Genomic DNA, 20,743 nt, shown 5'->3' on the forward strand with positions numbered 1-20,743 from the left:
CGATATCAATATCACATCCAACCTTCCTTGTAAATCTAAGAAAAAATAGCTGCACATATTCGTATCAATACATATCCGCTCGTATCCGATGTTTTCATCCCTATTAGTTAGTGATTAGGCCTTAGGTTGATAGCAAAAGAATGTGGGTCGCGTGTCCTTGTATGCTTTGTGTGCCATGACACTTGGAGTCTTGGTGCCTCTAACAACATAGACACTCTGAGCTTGAAGTGGGTCTGTCGTGACTTAGTGTGTAGGAACGAGGAAACTTCATTGGTGGAGAAACTCCATAGTGAATGGTACCTTAGTGGCCAGGAGAGTCAGGCGATGATGGTGAACTTAAGTGGTTTGCGACACTTGGCTTAGTTGACAAGGGTCTTTGTGGCGAATCCAACACCGTGACCAGAGGCAGGCTTCATGACCGAGAGCATGCCTCAATGAAGCCTAACATTGACTAGGGGTGCATTTTGATAACCAACACCACTTGGATACATCGCCTCATCTCGGAAGTTTGCACATCCTTACTTGAACTCTTTATCTAATTTAGGTTTCCACATGTGCTTTGTTGTTGTGGCTTTACCTTTAATATATTAGCATGGACCACTTGACAATTTGCTCTAAGTACAAAACTTTTTTTGTGTTCAGGTAAGTAGATAATACTAGATAATCTTAAGTCTTAACCACCATGCTTTGGAAAAACGAGACTATGTTCATTTCTAAGTTTCTCACCCAAATATGATACCATCCTACAATATTCACCAATGTGCAGCAGTGTAGGTTTTAATTACCTATATTGAACTTGTTTTCCTAGGAACCCATGGGAAAAATGATGAGGAAACTTACTAACAAAACATACAATTTGTATGGGTAAAAGATAAAGTAAACTTTGTGTTATATAAGGAGATGGATAGGTATTACAATATATAACGTCATGCTAGATTTACAGCCCCACAACATCCAACACTACATACATGTGATACACACCTACATGAAAGTAAATCTCTTTTTTTGCTTCTCAGAGATGCAACCTATTCATTTTTCACCATACTTTATTATTATTATGCTCATATGGACTCATTTCTCTTCTTTCCACAAATGCCACGACGACACTCACCGAGAGCCCAGATGGGGAACAAGTTGCGGTAGTTGGGGTAATTGAAGAAAAGAGAACAGTTGAAGCATCCCACGTGCTCCTATCATTGAAATGCAAGTGCGGTCAACAAAACCACTTTGACATTTGATAAAAAAAAACACCCACACCACAAAATTATGCCACAATATGGTAGTTCAAAGTTCAAAAATGACTACAAGAATGCATGTGCAATTATGCATCCCCTAAATATCCAAATAGGTTATCTCAAAAGTATACATGGCACCACATAAAACATGTTTCATGAACTTGAGTTTAGACATAATAATGCCATGGCTGTCATGTTTACGACACATTTTCAGAGGTGGTGTCTTATACAGACTGCATCTGAAAATCATTTTCAGAGGCGGCCTATTTCTACAATGCTCTGGGAGATTTTTGGGGATGGTGTACCTTTAAGGTCCACCCCTGAAAATAAAATGAAGAGCCTCTACAATCGATTTTGCAGTAGTGGGCTTGAGTATGAATAATTTATAATTGGATGCTTCAAATGACAAAAGGCTTGCTCTATTCTTACTGTGCTAATTCAATTCCAGTTATGTGATTTATCATTCATGTTAGATCCATAGGATATTTTTTATTGGAAGATGTGAAATGAATTCTATCATGCAAATATTCTAGCCACCCAGTATTTTGTTTGTTCATATATCCATATGTGACAAAAATGGGTGCCTCATTATTTCAATACTAATATGCCATGCCATATGGGTTTTTTCTATGTTCCTCAACACTATGTTCCATCAGTTTTTAGAATAAATTAAGAGAACATAACAAGTTCACTTATCTATATGATGTATTACCATCAGAAATTAAAATGGAATCTTATTGCGGAAACTCTCCTGTCTCCAACCGTATATTGATTAATTCTTTCGTAGCACGATGTAATGGTGTTGGATCTCGCTCAATCTTGTATTAGAAAAGATGTATATGCCAATAGATTGATAAATTGTATGTTCTTGTCAATATGTAAAATTAAGAAAATGAATAATCAATACCTGTCCAGCATAAATTAAAGCCAGCATTGCCCAAGCAGTATTCACAGCGTGAGCACGGTCACCTTTGATATTTACATAAACCTATTTAGCATTACAGGGGGTGGGGAGGTAAGTTCAAAGATGAATGCACATACTAATGATACTACAGAAATATAATCTTTTTCACAATGCATTAAATATTGTGCCCGCCATATGACTTGCTAGGGACTTGAGAATACAGGCTTTGTGTTGTTGTAGTTGTACTGGAGTAACTCAAACTAAGAAAATATTAAATGAGCATAGTTATAACAGAAAGGCTCAACATACACAATAAATCAATAAATCTCTAATGATTTGAAGCCATTCTAAATAGCCAGATGCACCATAAAGTATCACATGTGTCAATTTGTTACTAGTATCTTCATTAGGGATTCAACAAACAAAATTGTGTGTTCGTATCAATTATTATCACTAGTAGGTCGACCAAAAGGATCTAGAGAAGAATGAAATATGTGCTTTGCTATGGAGGTAGTAGGGAGGCGAGGCTACGGCGCGAGGTCCTGAATCACGGCGTCGAGTTGGAGGCGCCGTGATCGAACAGAGCTAGGCGGCAATAGCACGACAAGGACAATAGGCGCCTGGGCGCCTAGGGAAGATATTAATCTCAATCCCAGGCTGATTCATTCAATCGTAATTGTGTAGTACTTATACAAGCAATCCTCAACCGACTAGACTTTGACTTATGCAAATAACAAACTGACTTAAAAAATAACAAACTAAAGATAATAGTCCTAGATTCTAGGACTTGCTAACAGACTTGGCTGACCCTGACGTGCAGCTCGTTTGGTGATCGCGAACCAACAGTATCGTAGCAACTCCGGACTCTAGACATGGTTCCTACGCTCGTACGTCTTACCGATCATAACATCTCTCCCCTCCTTGGGAAACAGCTCGTCCTTGAGCTGGAACGAGGGGAAACGAGCACGGAACTCATCCATAGGCTCCCACGTGGCGTCGTCTTCAGGTAAGGAGTCCCACTTGATCAACACGTGCCAGAGTCGCGGCGAAGCTGAGAACGCAGAGCACATTCTGGACGATGAAGTAGACGACCATTATGGAGAGGGGGCAGCGCCGGTGTAGACATAGGAGAGGTGCCCTTGAAGGGCTTGAGAACTCCGACATGGAAAATGTCATGTATGCAGGCTCCTTCTGGCAGGCGCAGGCGATAGGCGACCTCGCCCACGCGTTCCACAATCTGAAACAGACCTGCATAGCGGGGACTCAGCTTCCCACGCACACCCGGCAGAAGTGACTGAGCTGGTCACGCGTTCCACAATCTGAAATGGACCTACATAGCGGGGACTAGCTTCCCACGCACACCTCACAGAAGTGACTGAGCCGGTCGGTTGAGAAGGCACAGGAGAACCCAATCGTCTTGAACTACAGAGCCGTGGTGGGCATCATAGTGCCGCTTGGCATATTCCTACGCCTGGAGTAGCCGGTCGTGAACTTCTATGAGGAACGTGTCATGGTCGGTCAGGAGCTTGTCCACGGTGTCAGTCTACGTTGTACCAGTCATGTAGGGAAGAAGTACTGGTGGGGCATGGCCATAAACTACTTCGAATGGAGTTGTTTGGAGCGCGGAGTGGTAACTCGTGTTTGTAACAATATTTAGCCCACGGTAACCACTCCAACCAGTCCTCAGGCGATCACCAGTGAGACACCTCAAGTACATTGCAATGGTCATGTTGACGACCTCAAACTGCCCATCGGTTTGAGGGTGGATGGTAGTACTCATCCGCAACTTGACACCGGCGAGCTTGAACAGGTCGTGCTAGACGTGGCCTGTGAAAACCGGGTCATGGTCACTCACAATGGAGGCCGGGAACCCATGCAGCCTAACTATGCCTTCAAAGAATGCCCTGGCCACCGTTGCTGTGTGTAGGGGTGACTTAAAGGGAGGAAGTGCGCCTGCTTTGAGAATCGATCGACCACTGTCAAGATGACACTCTTCCCATGAACATGGGGAAGGCCCTCCACAAAATCCATGGAGATATCAGACCAGACCTAGGAGGGAACTTCCAAAGGTTGAAGGAGGTCGACGAGGTGCAGATGCTCCATTTTGTTGCGCTGGCAAGTGAAACAAGAATGGACAAATTCTTTGACAAGGCGGCGGTCATGGTTGACCACAAACTCCCAGCGGAGACGATGGAGGGTCTTTTCTCAGCCTTCATGACCCATGCCGTGGGCTAACTGGAGGACCTCGGGCGTATCAGCGTTCATGGCTATGTCTAGTTCTAGAGCACCAGCCATCCCTCCCACCACCGCCGCCTCCGCCGCCACCACCCTGTCGCTCGTGCCATCCACATCTGCTACCAACTCTGGGGCGTTCCAACCACCGCCTGCCCCTCCCAAGCCCTCCATCGAGGACAGCCTCACCGCGCTGACCCTCGCTGTGCAAGGCATGCAGCGTCAGCTGGGAGAGGTCTCTCTGCGATTGATGGCCGTCGAAGGCCGCTCCGGTCCATCGGTGACACCACCCCTTCCATACTCCCAGCCTCTACTCCTTGGCATGCCGGGGTATAGTAGGATTCCGGCATTCGGCCCGGTGATCTCGGAGATTTTGCCTTCGCCGTCGCTCTCATCGGCCGAGTCGGTGCAACCATCATCCGACGCGCCGACTGCTACTTCTGATGTCGTGGTATCGCAGCCACCGGTGATGGGCCTGCCGATCCAATCTATCCCGTTCCCGCATTCGTCGTCGCCACTGCCATCGATGTCGGCCATCCTGAACGGCGCCGTCATGTCCTCCGCTACTGTGGTACATACACCACCGCACCAGCCACATCCGCATCCTATTCATGACGACATGGGGAGAGCGCTGGAGTTCCCAAATTCCACAAGCTTACTTTTCCTACTTATGATGGCAAAGAAGACCTCTGGTTGGTGAACCACTGTGAGGTGTTTTTGTGGCCAGCTCACCCAGGAGGCAGACAAAGTCTGGCTAGCTTCGTTTCACACGACTGGCGATGCTCAACAGTGGTACTACATCATGGAGCGCGACACTGGCTGGCTGTCATGGGACGCCTTTTGGCTTCTATGTCATCAGCGTTTCGGGATGGCCTTGTCCACCAACCACCTGGCGAACCTCGCTCGCCTTCCCTTCACCACCAACGTTGACTCCTACATGTCGGCGTTCTAGGCGCGGTTAGCGCATGTCGGCCACTTGGATCCGGTCCAACAAGCACAGCTGCTCAGGGGGCTCCCTAAATACATTCGCATCGACGTTGAGCTTCATGAGCCCTAGGATCTGCGCCGCGCCATGCGCCTAGCATGGGCCTATGAGCGCCGCAATGCGCCATTGAAACTTGCTCTTCCAGCCCTATCGAACAGACCGTCTCGCCACATGGGCCAGGGACAGCTGACCTTGCCTCCTCCCAGAGGTGCATTGTCATAGGCTGCCTCATCCTCACAACCTCTGGCACAGGCCTTCAAGTTCCTCACCCCGGCAGAGATGTCAGAACGCCGCAAGCTGGGGTTGTGCTACAATTATGATGAACCGTACGTCTAGGGCTATAAGTGTGCGCACCTCTTTTATTTGGAAGCTACTGTATATTGTTGAAGAACCTGAGACGGATGATGAAGAGGACCAGACTCAACCTGTAGGCCAAGAAACTCCCACGATCTCCCTGTTAGCTATCGCCGGGATCTAGACTAAAGACCATGTAGGTGTGTGTTCAGATTGGGGACATACAGTGTGTGGCCTTGCTGGACTCAGGATCGACTCACACATTTGTCATCGAGGACATAGCTCGGTGCATTGGCATACACTTCGAACCATGCCCGGGTACCAGCATCGTCGTGGCCAATGGGGACCGCATTGCTTGTCGTGGCTTTGCCCACGACGTGGGCATTTGGATTGCAGACGAGGTCTTCTCAGTTGATTGCTACACAATTCCTATGGATAAGTGGGACATGGTCCTCGGTGTCAACTTCTTGCACACGCTGGGACTGATTCTATGGGACTTCAATGACCTTTGTATGGCATTCACCAGAGGAGGCAAGCGAGTGTTTTGGCGCTGGCTCGGCACGGTCTACTCGGTGGGATGTGCAGTCTACACACCGCCTCAATGCACTCTAGGGAGTCACGGCCAGTACAGACACCCTCTGTTGGACAAGCTGCTCCTATCCTTTGACGATCTCTTCGCCACACCTAAAGGCTTACCCCCCTCATGCCTATGATCATCGCATACATTTCTCCCAAACACGCCTCCGGTGGCTGTGCGACCATATCGATATCCCAGCTCCAGAAGGATGAGCTAGAGTCATAGTGTGCCACGATGCTGTAGTAGGGCATGATTCGTCCAAGTACAGTAGCGTTCTCCGCTCTGGTACTCCTCATCAAGAAGCATGATGGATCGTGGCGCTTTTGTGTTGATTACCGCGCTCTGAACAAGGTCACCATCAAGGACAAGTTCCCTATTCCCGTGGTTGAGGAGCTGATTGATGAATTACAAGGGGCATGATTCTTTACAAAGTTGGATCTGGCATTCACTAGAGGAGGCAAGCGAGTGTTTTGGCGTGGCATCGGTTCTACTTGGTGGGATGTGCAGTCTACACGCCGCCTCAATGCACTCTAGGGAGTCAAGCCAGTGCAGACACCCCTCTGTTGGACAAGCTACTCCTATCCTTTGATGATCTCTTTGCCACACCTGAAGGCTTACCCGTGCTCGTGCCTGTGATCACCGCATACATCTTCTCCAAACACACCTTCGGTGGTGTGTGACCATATCGATATCCCTAGCTCTAGAAGGCTGAGCTGGAGTCACAGTGTGCCATGATGCTACAACAGGGCGTGATCATCCAAGTACAGCAGTGTTCTCTGCTCTGATACTCCTCGTCAAGAAGCAGACGGATCGTGGCCTTTTGTGTTGATTACCGTGCTCTGAACAAGGTCACCGTCAAGGACAAGTTCCCTATTCCCGTGGTTGAGGAGCTGATTGATGAATTACAAGGGGCACGATTCTTTACAAAGTTGGATCTACGATCAGGCTATCATCAAGTCCATATGCATGCAACGGACATAGAGAAGACGGCATTCCGCACTCATGAGGGTCATTTCAAATTTTTGGTGATGCCTTTCGGACTCTCAAATGCGCCGGCGACGTTTCAAAGCCTCATGAACACCGTGCTCGGCCGTTCTTGCATAAGTTCATACTCATATTTTTTGATGACATCTTGATTTATAGCCCGTCTTGGTCGACACATTTGCAACATCTCAATGATGTCCTCACTGTGCTACGCGAACATCAACTCCAGCTCAAGCGTTCCAAGCGCTCTTTTGCTACTACATCAGTACAGTACCTGGGGCACGTCATTTCATCGACTGGGGTCACTATGGATCAGGATAAGGTGGCGGCCATCACTAGCTGGCCATAGCCTGCCACGGTGCGCGGGCTGCATGGGTTCCTCGGCCTCGCGGGCTACTACCGCCGCTTTATCAAGGATTACGGCATAGTGGCTGCTCCCCTGACCACGCTGCTCAAGAAAGAAGGGTTCCTCTGGACACCGACAGCCACTGAAGCATTTGATGCCCTCAAGAAGGCGCTCTTGGCGGTGCCTGTGCTTCATCTCCCGGACTTCGACAAGACTTTCGTCGTCGACTGCGATGCATCCGGGATGGGTTTGGTGCAGTTCTTCATCAAGGTGCCGGGGCCCTAGCATTTTTCAACCGTCCTTTTGCAGCTGGGCACCTCAAATTAGCGGCTTACGAGCGGGAGCTTATTGGTCTCATCCAAGCCGTCCGGCACTGGTGACCATATTTATGGGGACGATAGTTTGTTGTGCGCACAGATCATTATGCCCTCAAATTCCTGCTTGATCAATGCCTCTCTACTATGCCCCAACACCAATGGGTGAGCAAGTTGTTCGGATATGATTTTGCGGTGGAGTATCGACCAGGCAGTCTCAATGTGGTCGCAGATGCATTATCGCGACGTACTGATGGTGACCTGCAGCTTCAACTCGTGTCTGAACCAACTTTTTAGCTGTTCAAGGACCTTCGTCATGAGCTTCAAGTCAACGACGAGCTCCGCGCCCTCTGGGACTCCGTGGTAGCCGCACGCGGCGAGCCCTGGCACGTCACTGGTGGCCTGATCAAGCGTGGCACCCGTGTCTTCATTCCAGCAGGGTCTGCACTCCTACCCGAGGTCCTCAGTTAGCCCACGGCGTGGGGGTCATGAAGGCTCAGAAAAGACCCTCCATCGTCTTCGCTGGGAGTTTGTGGTCGACCATGACCGCCGCCTTGTCAAAGAATTTGTCCATTCTTGTTTCACTTGCCAGCGCAACAAAATAGAGCATTTGCACCCTGTCGGCCTCCTTCAACCTTTGGAAGTTCCCTCCTAGGTCTGGTCCGATATCTCCATGGATTTTTTGGAGGGCCTTCCCCATGTTCATGGGAAGAGTGTCATCTTGACAGTGGTCGACCGGTTCTCAAGCAGGCGCACTTCCTCCCTTTAAGTCACCCCTACACAGCAGCAACGGTGGCCAGGGCGTTCTTTGAAGGCATAGTCAGGCTGCATGGGTTCTCGGCCTCCATTGTGAGTGACCGTGACTTGGTTTTCACAGGCCACGTCTGCCGTGACCTGTTCAAGCTCGCCGGTGTTAAGTTGCTAATGAGTACTGCCTTCCCTCCACCTCAAACTGACGGGCAGTCCGAGGTCGTCAATAGGACCATTGCAATGTACTTGAGGTGTCTCACTGGTGATCGCCCGAGGACTTGGTTGGAGTGGTTGCCATGGGCTAAATATTGTTACAACATGAGTTACCACTCCATGCTCCGAACGACTCCATTCGAAGTAGTTTATGGCCATGCCCCACCGATACTTCTTCCCTACACAACTGGTACAGCATGGACTGACACCGTGGACAAGCTCCTGACCGACCGTGACACGTTCCTCGCAGAAGTTCGCGACCAGCTACTCTAGGCATAGGAATACGCCAAGCGGCACTATGATGCCTGCCACCGGGCTTTATAGTTCAAGGTCGACGATTGGGTTCTCCTGCACCTTCTCAACCAACCAGCTCAGTCACTTCTACCGGGTGTGCGTGGGAAGCTAAGTCCCTGCTATGCAGGTCTGTTTCATATTGTGGAACGCGTGGGCGAGGTCGCCTATCGCCTACGCCTGCCAGAAGGAGCCCGGATCCATGACGTTTTCCATGTTGGAGTTCTCAAACCCTTCAAGGGCACCCCTCCTATGTCTACACCAACGCTACCCCCTCTCCATAATGGTCGTCTGCTTCATCGCCCAGAACGTGCTCTGCGTTCTCAGCTTTGCCGCGGCGTCTGGCACGTGTTGATCAAGTGGGACTCCTTACCTGAAGACGACGCCACGTGGGAGCCTGTGGACGAGTTCTGTGCTCGTTTCCCCTCATTCCAGCTCGAGGACGAGCTGTTTCCCAAGGAGGGGAGAGATGTTATGATTGGTAAGACGTACGAGCGCAGGAACCGTGTCTAGAGTTCGGAGTTGCTATGATACTGCTGGTTTGCGATCACCAAATGAGCTGCACGTCAGGGGTCAGCCAAGTATGTTAGCAAGTCCTAGAATCTAGGACTATTATCTTTAGTTTGTTATTTGTTTAAGTCAGTTTGTTATTTGCATAAGTCAGAGTCTAGTTGGTTGAGGATTGCTTGTATAAGTACTACACAATTACGATTGAATGAATCAGCCTGGGATTGAGATTAATATCTTCCCTGGGTGCCCAGGCGCCTACTATCCTTGTCATGCTATTGCCGCCTAGCTCTGTTCGATCACGGCGCCTCCAACTTGACGGCGTGATTCAGGACCTCGCGCCGTAGCCTCGCCTCCCTACTACCTCCATAGCAAAGCACGCCGTATCATATATATATTATTACCTGAGTTTCATTAGAGACATGGCTTTCTCCCATCCACCCGTAGTGAGCTGCTTTGACAATTAAAAAATGGCATCCTTTCTGTATGAAAGAGCTGTTCTCATACGTTCTTCCACAAGCAACTAAACCTTGATTGAAAAGAAGCCCCATAGGTGAAACATACACCCCAAATTCCTAACCTACGAAACAACTAATTGTGTTACAAATTTTCCCTCCATCCCAAATTATAAGTCATTCCAACTTTCTTGGAGAGTCAAAGCATCTCAAGTTTGACCAAATTTATATAATAAAATAATAACATTTATGATACCAGATAAGTATAATTAGATTCTTCATTAATTATTTTTCATAGTATACCTATTTGATGTCATAAATCTTTGTTTTCTCTATAGCTTTGGTCAAACTTGAGATAAAGTGAATCTCTAAGAAAGTTGGAAGAACTTATAATTTGGGATGGAGGGAGTACTAGTTTAGATTCTCTGATTAAATGATGTATTAGGGCAAGCCATGAACCATCTTCTTGTTGTCTTCTCTCAATAAATGTTGCTGCATTTCTGATAGATGTTTCTATCTCTTTTGTGCGGTAACCAGGATACAATTCTTGGAAAAGTATCAGAGCTTGGAGCACTGAGGAAGTGCATTCTGGGTAACTATGAATTCATAGTGCAACATGAGTTTGTTTCATTATCTAAAGTGAAATTTTTTGTCGCAGGATCTTCTGCTAAACAATATGCCATTTGTATGCATCACTCAACAATGTTTGGAAAACTCTCACAAGGATTTAGAATCTAGTTAAGTAACAGAAAAGTGTCAGTACAGTGGAGTTGCAAAGAGTAAGATGCATTGAAACAAAAAGTTTAAAGTTAATGAATATGAATTGCATCATCCTAATAATGGGAAAGTAACAAGAACATATAAGCACTCCAGCCTACTAAAACTTACCTCTATCCAAGAAGATCTTTTGCTCTCGTACGTAGAAAAGGTACCATCTTTGTTCTACAACATAGAATGATTAGCCATTTGAAATTATGTTTTTCATAGATTAAAAACAATGCCACCATAGACATTTTTAAAAGGATTCAAGCAAAGTAAGTATGGTATTCTTGGTTGTTACAGCTAAAATATTGTGGTTTACCGATTGAAATTTAAAAGGCGAGGAAAACTTGTGCAAATTGTATTAAGGTTTCAGATTCATAGCCACATGTAGAAACTTGGTTCCTTAACATAATTATTCACATACACACTACACTTCATCATACCATCCCCATAAGCTTGGTGTAACAGATTTATTTTGTATCAACCAACACAGAGTGTGACATTTCTGATTTCCACGGCATACAGTAGCACAATTAATAGCAAGTTTTGTGTTTCAATTTTCTAGGGTATATGAAACAAATGACAATATCACATTGTACAATTCAGAGAATTCGTACCACAAAAGATAGAAGGCAATCAACAGCATCATGCAACCTTTGTTTTTCTATTGGATCCCCAACAAGGTTGTTTTTGTTTGAGATCTTTGCCAGCAACAGTACAGCCTGAAATAAAGTCACGTTAAATTACTTTAGAATAGAGAAAATGAAAAGGCACGGGAATGAACAACATATCAAGCAGAGCATTTTACTAATTACTGGTTACACACACTATACATTAACTATAACATTATATGGTACTAGTGACCTTGGTTTTGTTTCTTCTTAATATAATGGTGGAAAATAAAGTAGTTAGTCATCTACATTGAGGCAAAAGAAAAACTAAACAAGATGGAATAACCTTAAGTGCTTCTCCTGTAGTGTCAGATACAGCCCACCCATTGTCTGCAGATGAAAGTGTCCATGAACCCTTCGATCTATGGCGATGCCATTTACTTTGGTCACCAGGGTGGTTCCTCAAAACCTTCATGTACACAAATGCATGTTGTGTTTATCATTGCCCACGATGGTCAATTTGTAACTTGCAATGGTTTGAAGATAAACAAATTAAAAAACCTATGAATTTTTCATGAACTCATAGGCTCTCTAAATAGTTGGACCATACTCGTTAACAAGATCTGTAGTGCAAAATGCTTGAATTATGAATGATGTTTCCCAGCTCTGGCAACCATCATATACCTATCATGGTAACACACATCCATGCTTAAAATATATACTTTATAATATGAGGAAATTTTCTTGATACATATTCAATATGTCCAACATACTTGCAATGATCCAAGACACTTTTACTGCAATATTAAAAGATTACTTACTACTTACAACAACAATGACTACATCCAATGCTCTAATATCTACTAACTGGTACTTAGTCATGCAAATAAGAACACTCTTTACACTATTATTATTAACCAAGGTAATTTGAAGGGAACCACCATTTTACGTGTTGTACCTTATTAAGCACGTAGTTCCTATATGTGCAATAAACATCGTTGCAAGTAAATCTATTGTTAGTTTATTCCTCAGTAAAGACGATGCAATTATGACTACAATAATTAGCCAAAGGAAAATATTACTGCTTAACTATTATGATTATATCTCAACGGACTACCAATAGTGAGCGTCTCATGCTAGCATGGCATACATGCTATCAAGTACCATAAGTGGGTAAAAAGGTGAAAAGTTATACCTGTGCCTTCATGCCATCTTCTGAAAGCCACAAGAAATCTGGTATCCTTGCAAGGTGACGCTTAAATGCATCTGAATTTGGATCTTCTACCCAACAGCAGATCATGTTTAGAGCCCAAGTAACAAAGTAACCAATATTAATAGGCACCAATCAGAAGTTCATGATCCACATGATAATTAACAAGAACCATTAAACAATGCTTATATAAAGTACGAGAATTAATAGCAAGAACACAACAACAGAACAAAGCATGGCCAATTAAGTGCCATTGTGCAATGACCTGAGATATCAACTTTTGCGGATATTTACCTTGTTCACAGAACATATGCATAGGTATTGTGTGTTCTCATCTTCATAATGGATATGCTCCATGAGGTTTCCCAGAGCTCTCTCCCTCAGCTTGTTGATAGGCCAACTGCTCAACACTGGTTCCACACACCGGTAAAGTGAAGTCCAAACAACATTCTGTAACAGTGTACGTGGACAGATGAGGTCCTCCTAAATGCCAAAAATAAAATAAAAAAAGTAAAAACAGGCTTAAGAAAGGAGATCTTCTTAGTAATTAGACCATCATTATATTGCGAGTGGAGAAATCCAAGGTTCTCTTATAGTCTGATGGTACGACAAATATAAACATGAAATAAACCTATAAGTGGCCCTATTGTTTAGAAGTGAGGCCTGCACACCACCCACACTATAGCAGTATGTTGTCCATTGCAAACCACCTCTTTCCTGAATGAGCCTAGTTACACTAGACAACTATCCAAAAGTACAGACAAGTTAATGCTCTAGGCTAATCTAGATAATGATATAATAGTATCTTGATGGCTGATGTGGAGTTGGCTGAGCTAGGACAATCCAACAAAGACCACGATTAGATGCATATTAATTTTTACAACACTGTGTAGTGTGTAAGTATGCTCCATTTTGGATGAGGCTAACTTCAAGCTCTTAGAATGTCTGAAGACAAGCGCTCTATTTTCCTCCTTTGTGTGGATCGGCTTTATCTTCCTGACGTGGCCGATGCAGCCGAATGTCCGAGGAAGACACGCTCGGCTTGCGCCCATACCAAGCTTCGAACGACGTTTTGCCCGTCAGGGCCTTGGTCGGAGCGGTTGAGGTTGAACACCACAGTGGTCACCGCTTCACCCCAGAACCTTACCGGCATGCCTTTGGCCTTCATCATGGATTGAGCCATGCTGACCACCGTCTGGTTGGCCTCTCCACCACGCCATTCTGTGTGGCGAGTACGGCGCGGTGTGGTGTCTCACCACACCCTGATCCGCGCAGTACGCAGCGAACTCCACCGAAGTGAATTCGCCCCCGCGACAGTCCTCAGCATGGGCTTCTTGCTGCTCTCGGCCTCCACATGCATCTTGAACTTCTTGATCGCCACCGCCGCTTCATCCTTGCTTGTCAGGAGTTGCAGCCACATTAGCGACTGCAATCATCCATGAGCAGGAGGAAGTACCGCTGACCACGTTTGTGGCTGGTGATCGGCCCACAGGTCGTCGTGGACGAGCGAGAGCGTCCTTCGCACGATACTTGGCTGCTTTTGGGAACGGTAGCCTCCTCTGCTTCCTGGCCAGGCAGCTGTCACACAGCTCGCCTCCGTGCTTGATATGGGGTAGCCCTCGGACCATCTTCTCTAGCCGACCAAGCGCGTCGAAGCTAAGATGTCCGAACCGGGCATGCCACAGCCACGGCTCCTCGGTGTGCCTTGCCGCTAGGCACACCGGCTGCTCTACTTTTAGGTCGAGCAGGTACAACTGGTTCTAGGACCTCTTCACCTTGGCGAGAAGTCGCTGCTCCCGGTCCCTGATCCTAAGGACTCCGTCCTTGATCAGTACCTCGCTACCACGCTCATCTAGTGACCAATGCTGATGATGCTTGAATGCAGCTGCGTGATATATACATCCATTAGCACGCTGTGCTCCTTGTTCTGGCACCTGAAGATGATGGTGTCGCGCCCTTGGATAGCCACCCTTGAGCCGTCACCAAACTTTATCGTACCGGTAATATCGTCGTCGAGCTCGGAGAAAGATGCCTTGGAGCCCATCATGTGGTTGCTGCACCAGAGTCCAGATACCACCGCTGCTCTTGATTGGCGCCTACATGTCGAGGTGGACTTGGGCACGCGGTTCGTCGAGGTTGACAGCCTTTAGGGCCTTCCTAGGTCCTTCCACCGTCGTCGCCTCTTCCTTCTCCTTGGCCTCAATGTCATGCAGTGCACAGAACGTCGCCATCAGGATAGTGGTCTCATCATCATCATCAGCTTGCCAGATGAGCCTCAGCCTTCTTCTCCTGCTTGCGATTTGGGCACTCCCATACCCAATGGCCTGTCTTCCCGTAGCGCCGATAGGCGTTGGGGTCGACCTGCTTCTTCTTCTCTAGAGAAGCCTTGCCATGGCGCTTGCCATCGCCACCGCGGTTGGAGGAGGCTACCTTCTCGGAGTTCCTTCGAGCAGCCCACTCCTCTTCTGTCAGCAGCAGTTTGCTGCTGTCCTTCGTTGCTGTCGCCTGCTCTAGGCGCTCGTCCACCATCTGCAGACGGCCTGTTACATCCTCAACGGTGAGGGTGGACAAGTCCAGCATCGTCTCTATGGAGAGAGCGATCTAGATGTACTTTGCCGACATGGAGTGGAGGTACATGGAGACCGCCTCCTCTTCATCGATGGTGACGCCGTGGCTCTTCAGCTTGCTGATGAGCGTCTGTAGGCGGAGGGAGAAGTCCTCCACCATTTCACCATCCTTGAACTTGAGGTTGGCGTACTCCTGCTTCAGAAGCTGGGCCGTCGCCTTCTTTGCGCGCGGTCGAACGACGCGCATCGCCGTAATAGCCTCCCACGCCTCCTTAGCCAGCTCTTCGCCCCCAACGGCTCCCGTACTCTGCCGGTACAGCAGCGAGGATAGCCTCCAACGCTGACATGTCATCTTCCTCATTGTCGGTGCCCTTGTCAACAGCATTCAGAGTCGTCGGGCTCTGAGTTGACCTTCATGGTCACCGACCACTCTCCACAGTTGGTGCGAGTCAGCGTCGGCCAACTGGTGCCGCTGACCTCCCGCACCATGCGAACAACGATCTCCGGTCGTGGCTGGGCAGCCACAGCAGCGCCATTACTGTCGTCCATCTCCGAACCGTTCGTCATCACTAGCGTTAGTCTGACGATGGCGCTTGTACGGCTCTGATACCACTTGTTAGCCCACAGGATCACCGGCTCAGGTGAGTTGACCACTCACAATCTTGCCAAGCACCCGCTAGTGTTGCCGAGCAAATGTTGTCCGACCTTACACACTATGACTAGAGGTTGAAGAAGAAGGAGAACAGAGCATACACATACTGTACAAGCACCAGCGTTGGCCGGAGCCCTGTATAGGAGATGACAAAACTGAACTCTCTTTGTTGAGTTGCAGTGGCAAACTATATATACAACTCTATTCATCTAGTCCTAGTATAGCTGCCCTGCTGCAACAGTGACTAGATAACACAGCAGAACGGATTTCTGTGCCTGTCCCTGCATATGGCTACAGTACGGCAATGAGCCGTTCGTCGCATGCCTCTACAGCGGCTAGAGTACCACAGCAGGGAGCCTTTTCGGCACCGCCTTCCCTTGTTGTGTGTTCACACAAGGAAACAGTAGATTATCTAACATATCTCCTCTCTTAATGCCAGTAGATTATCTAACATATCTCCTCTCTTAATGCCAGTACAGTTGGTGTAATCGGTCCGATGAATTTCTTGCCGTAAAGATAAGCCATTGGCAGATATACCATACGGGTTAGGCACCAGAATTTCCCTGAAAAGGAGATGGACATTGGCAGATATAGCAAACTTATTTCAACAGATTCACGCGTATCCAATATATAACGTACCGGAAGTTGTAATGACACAATTTCATAGAAGGAATATATACATGGATGAAATGGAAGAAACTGAGGAGCGATCCATAGTTCATGGAAAATTGGATTATTTCCACCAATCGAACACTCCAAGTACCTTCAATCAATGATACAAAGAAGAGGTAGTGTCAATGACACTGCCATAGAGAATCAGATGTTATGGATGAGAAAGTGTTGTACACATGTATGGATGGCAAAGAATACCGAAAGCCATATCTTTCCCCACTGGGGAATGAAGGTTGCACCACCATGGGATAGAATCCAAGTACGCCCTTTAGCCAATGCACGGTTGTTGCCGTATGGCTCCTCGCCGAGAAGCCTCAGGGTGATGTAGTTTAAGCATGTGCCAAACATGCTGCTAGAGCACCGGACAACCGTACTCCATCCACCGTCTTCGTTCTACAAATTATTTATTTATGAGTAAAACTAATGCCTTATTATACATAAAAAAGCGAATAATTTGGTGCAAAGCTTGTCCGACGAGAGATATAATCCAAGAGAATTATGTCATGCCTGATGGTTGTAGATGTAGCGGCATATCTCATGCTGATGTTCTGGTGATAGACAACATTCAGTGATCCAGTGACATACAAGGCAAATATCTGCATATGAACGTGAAAGTATGTTTTATATATCCATAGCAGTGCAGAACTAAGCAAGGAAAAAAAGAAGAAAAAGAGGTAATGGCGTTTTGTGCAGATATAATGCGCACCAAACAAGGCACGATGAACATGACCCCGCTGAAATCACCAGGCCAGTGCCCATCACTCGCTTGCAGTGAAGAGAGCTGATCCATGGCCCGCCTCAAGGAGCTCAGTACAATTTCTTCAGTGACGTGCTCATCCTCCTCAAGCTTGATGCGTGGCAGTGGCAGATCACGTTGGTAACTGCTCTGCTTTGCGCACTGCAACGAAAGGATCGATTTTGGTTAAACGTTTGACGTAATTTAAGAACAAATTTATTTTTTAAATAATGAGTATGAGCAGATCAGATAATTGGTGAGGAACATCGACGAGGAACGAGCTGGTCCTTAAGACGAAATAAACAAAAAAAAAACCCGCAAAGGTTAGGGATGAAAACCTGGTGCTTCAACTTCCTGGCCACGCACACACACAGTCACACTCTCATCATCCGCCAGGAATGATGAAAACCTCGGAAGCTCCCGCCGCCACGGACGGCCTCGCCAGCGAGGCTTGCGCCCTAGACCTTCGCCTCGGCCTCTTACGCCGGCAATGCATCCTTAGACCGTCTCCAACAATAGAACCTAAACACAACACCCATTTCCCTTATTTGGGTGCTGCGCAGTAAAAAGAATCCACACCCAAAATTTATCTTCTCCAACCGACGACCCAAATCACTGTGCACCGGTAAAAATATCTCCAATCCTCTCTCTCCCCTCGTCACTTCTCTTCCTCTCCCTCCCTCTTCCTCCCGATCTCCCGTTGCCCCTCTCTCTCTCTTCCTCGCTCCTGGACGGCCGCTCTGGGGCCAGCTCGCCTCGTCGGCCAGGGTGAGCGGCGGCGGGCCCAGATCCGCGCACCCCCGCCTCCTCCTCGCCACACCGGAGCAGGGCAACGCGCGGAGGTGGTGGTGGGCCGCTGCGCCGAGGTGGAGGTGAGCCGCTGGGCCGGGGCAGGGCTGCCGCCCGGAGCAGGTCAACGCGCCCGCGCTCGATCCCGTGCGGAGGAGGGAGATGGCGGAGGTGAGGAGGATGGTGTGGCCGAGGTGGAGGCGGGCCGCGCGCGCTGGCGGGGAGGTGGGCCGCTGCGGGGCAGGGCACTGCGCCACTGCGGCTCCGACGGGCCCACCACGTTTGTGTCGTCTCTCTTCGAAGACGCAGAAATGCCTTCCGAATCGTCGAGTACCCAGAATGCGTCGGTGGTTTCGGTTTTCCGTTGGAGGATGGTTTTGGCTACCCAAAACACTGTGCCGGACGCATTTTGCGTTTGAGTCACGCCGTTGGAGACAGTCTTACGAGTCACGTCGGCTGAAGCCCAGCTCCGTTTTAGCTATTCCGTAGGCCTAGTAACGTGTTCCACAGGGGCCCATCGCACCATCCGGCTTTGATAATCCACGAAAACGGATGGGCCAATGGTTACCTTTTTTTTTCTTGCAAAAGAACACGTAGCCTAGTGGTTACGGTGGCGACCATCCGATCCACAGTGAGGCACTATGTTAACTTCGTTAATCTCGATGATTTATCAGCTTAGTCTTTGAGGTTGCTTATAGGGGTAAGGTTTATGGCTGTGTTCATTCATATGAGTGAGTGTGCGTGTGTTGTACTGTATAATTCTAAAACACAACTTTTTTACTTCATCTCTACTATTAGTTGTATCGGTGAACTTAAGTTATTTTGGTGAACCATTTGACAAACCTGCTCTACATGTAAAACTTCTCAAAACATGCTCTCACAAATCCCATAGGGGCCCACTGCACCAGAGCCGTTGAGGCTAGAAGAAGCAGATATTTTTAGCTTCATCCTATACCATTTCTTGTGAGAGCATGTTTTGAAAAGCTTCGCCTATGAAGCTGTTGGGAAAATATTCGTTTGACACAAATAATTTCAAACAGCTCGTGGACCTGCTAGAGAAATCGTGCCATACGGAACCATGCATGTAATAGAATAGGACCTCAAGTTGTTTATGTTTTGTCGTAAATTAAATTCTTGCACTCTAGATGGGTCCTAACTCAACAGCACATGTCACATTTATATATATACATGTCTTCCTCCATCCCTATTTAAGTGTCACTGTGGGAATCTTATCGGTCAACTTTCTCAAATTTGATTGAGTTTATAAAATATTAGTAACATTTGTATCTCCGAATAATTTATTATAAAAATAAATTCAACGATCTACCTAATGATACTAATTATGTATTTTAAATATTTAGTCAAAACTACTCCCTCTGTCTAAAAATACAATCTTAACTTTAAACCTGGGCAGGGCGCGTGTCCAGATTTAAAGCTAAGATTGTGTTTCTTTTTTTGGGACGGAGGGAGTAAAGTATGTTTGACTCGGAAAGTGAGAACGACACGTGTAGGAAGTAAATTCGGTGGACACATGGTCCTATCCATATCGCCGTTTATAGGAAGTGAATTCCGTGGGCACATCATCCGTGCGATCCCCTTGTTGTCGATGTTGACATGTGGATAAACAATTACAGTAGTATTCAATCATGTCGAGCCTCTTTAATTAAGTATAGTTGTGTCTGTGCAATTTAACTCAACTAGTCACTCATGCAACGAACAATCCTTAGTAGTTATTTGAGTTGTATAATAATAATTATTATTGTCGGAGATTCTCTAGAATGAATTTCTTTTACACATCGATGTTCAGTGAGCTAGTTATTTTGGGTGAATCGATTACGTACGTAGAGGAGCCAAAGCTTTGCTAGATAAGTGAGCTAGTTGTTTTCCATACGTACTTGTTCGGTACTCGAGAGTTTTGTTATGTGAATGAATAATCATATTATTGTGTACTACCTGCATGCGCATGAGGAGGTCGGCGGACTCCCTCCTCTGGAAGCGGTGGTCGGAGAAGTCGCGGCGGCCTCTCCACGTCGGCGCGCTCCTCCGGCGTGCCAAGGTCGGGATCGAACTCCCACACCGCCCGCCCCACAAAGCCGTTGGTCGACCGAAGCCACGGGCTGTCGTCGCCCTGCCCCACCTTCAGCCTCCACATGCTGCTGTTGCTAGTGCTAGTTCTAGCTAGCCAGCCAAAGACGAGTGGACGATGACCACCCTGGCATCATCAAAAGATCAGTATTGGCAACATAATAAATATATTGATAATGGTAGTAATACGACTCTAACGGTATATATGCATGCAAACTAAAGTTTGATTAACCCACCATCGTTAAGTTCCAAGATATAAATAACCCAGATCCAGTCACAAAATTTAGAGATTCATTCTTAGTTTGGTGATGAAACTAAATAATACATATTCGGCCTGTTCGCTGATTGGTTTCTAGGCTGATAAGCTCGGCTGGTGCTGATTTGTTGTGAGAGGAAAACATTATTGGCTGGCTAATAAGCCCTGGCTGAAATCAACAAGCGACAGGCTGATTATTCAGTCAAATATACCATGTATGACTTTAACATTATATGCAAACAAATTTATTTAAGCTTTGAATCTTTAAATAAATGCAGGCGCATGCTAGTACACTGTAAAAAAGAATTAAGAAGGG

General features: G+C 46.9%; 1 pseudogene; it reads right to left on the minus strand.

Moving 5' to 3' along the window:
- Nucleotides 1-1,969: 1,969 nt before the first annotated feature.
- On the minus strand, nucleotides 1,970-20,238 carry LOC136534766 (achilleol B synthase-like; annotated as a pseudogene).
- Nucleotides 20,239-20,743: the final 505 nt, after the last annotated feature.

This window comes from Miscanthus floridulus, unplaced genomic scaffold (genome assembly GCF_019320115.1).
Source record: "Miscanthus floridulus cultivar M001 unplaced genomic scaffold, ASM1932011v1 os_2277, whole genome shotgun sequence".
In the NCBI taxonomy this organism is placed as follows: Eukaryota; Viridiplantae; Streptophyta; class Magnoliopsida; order Poales; family Poaceae; genus Miscanthus; species Miscanthus floridulus.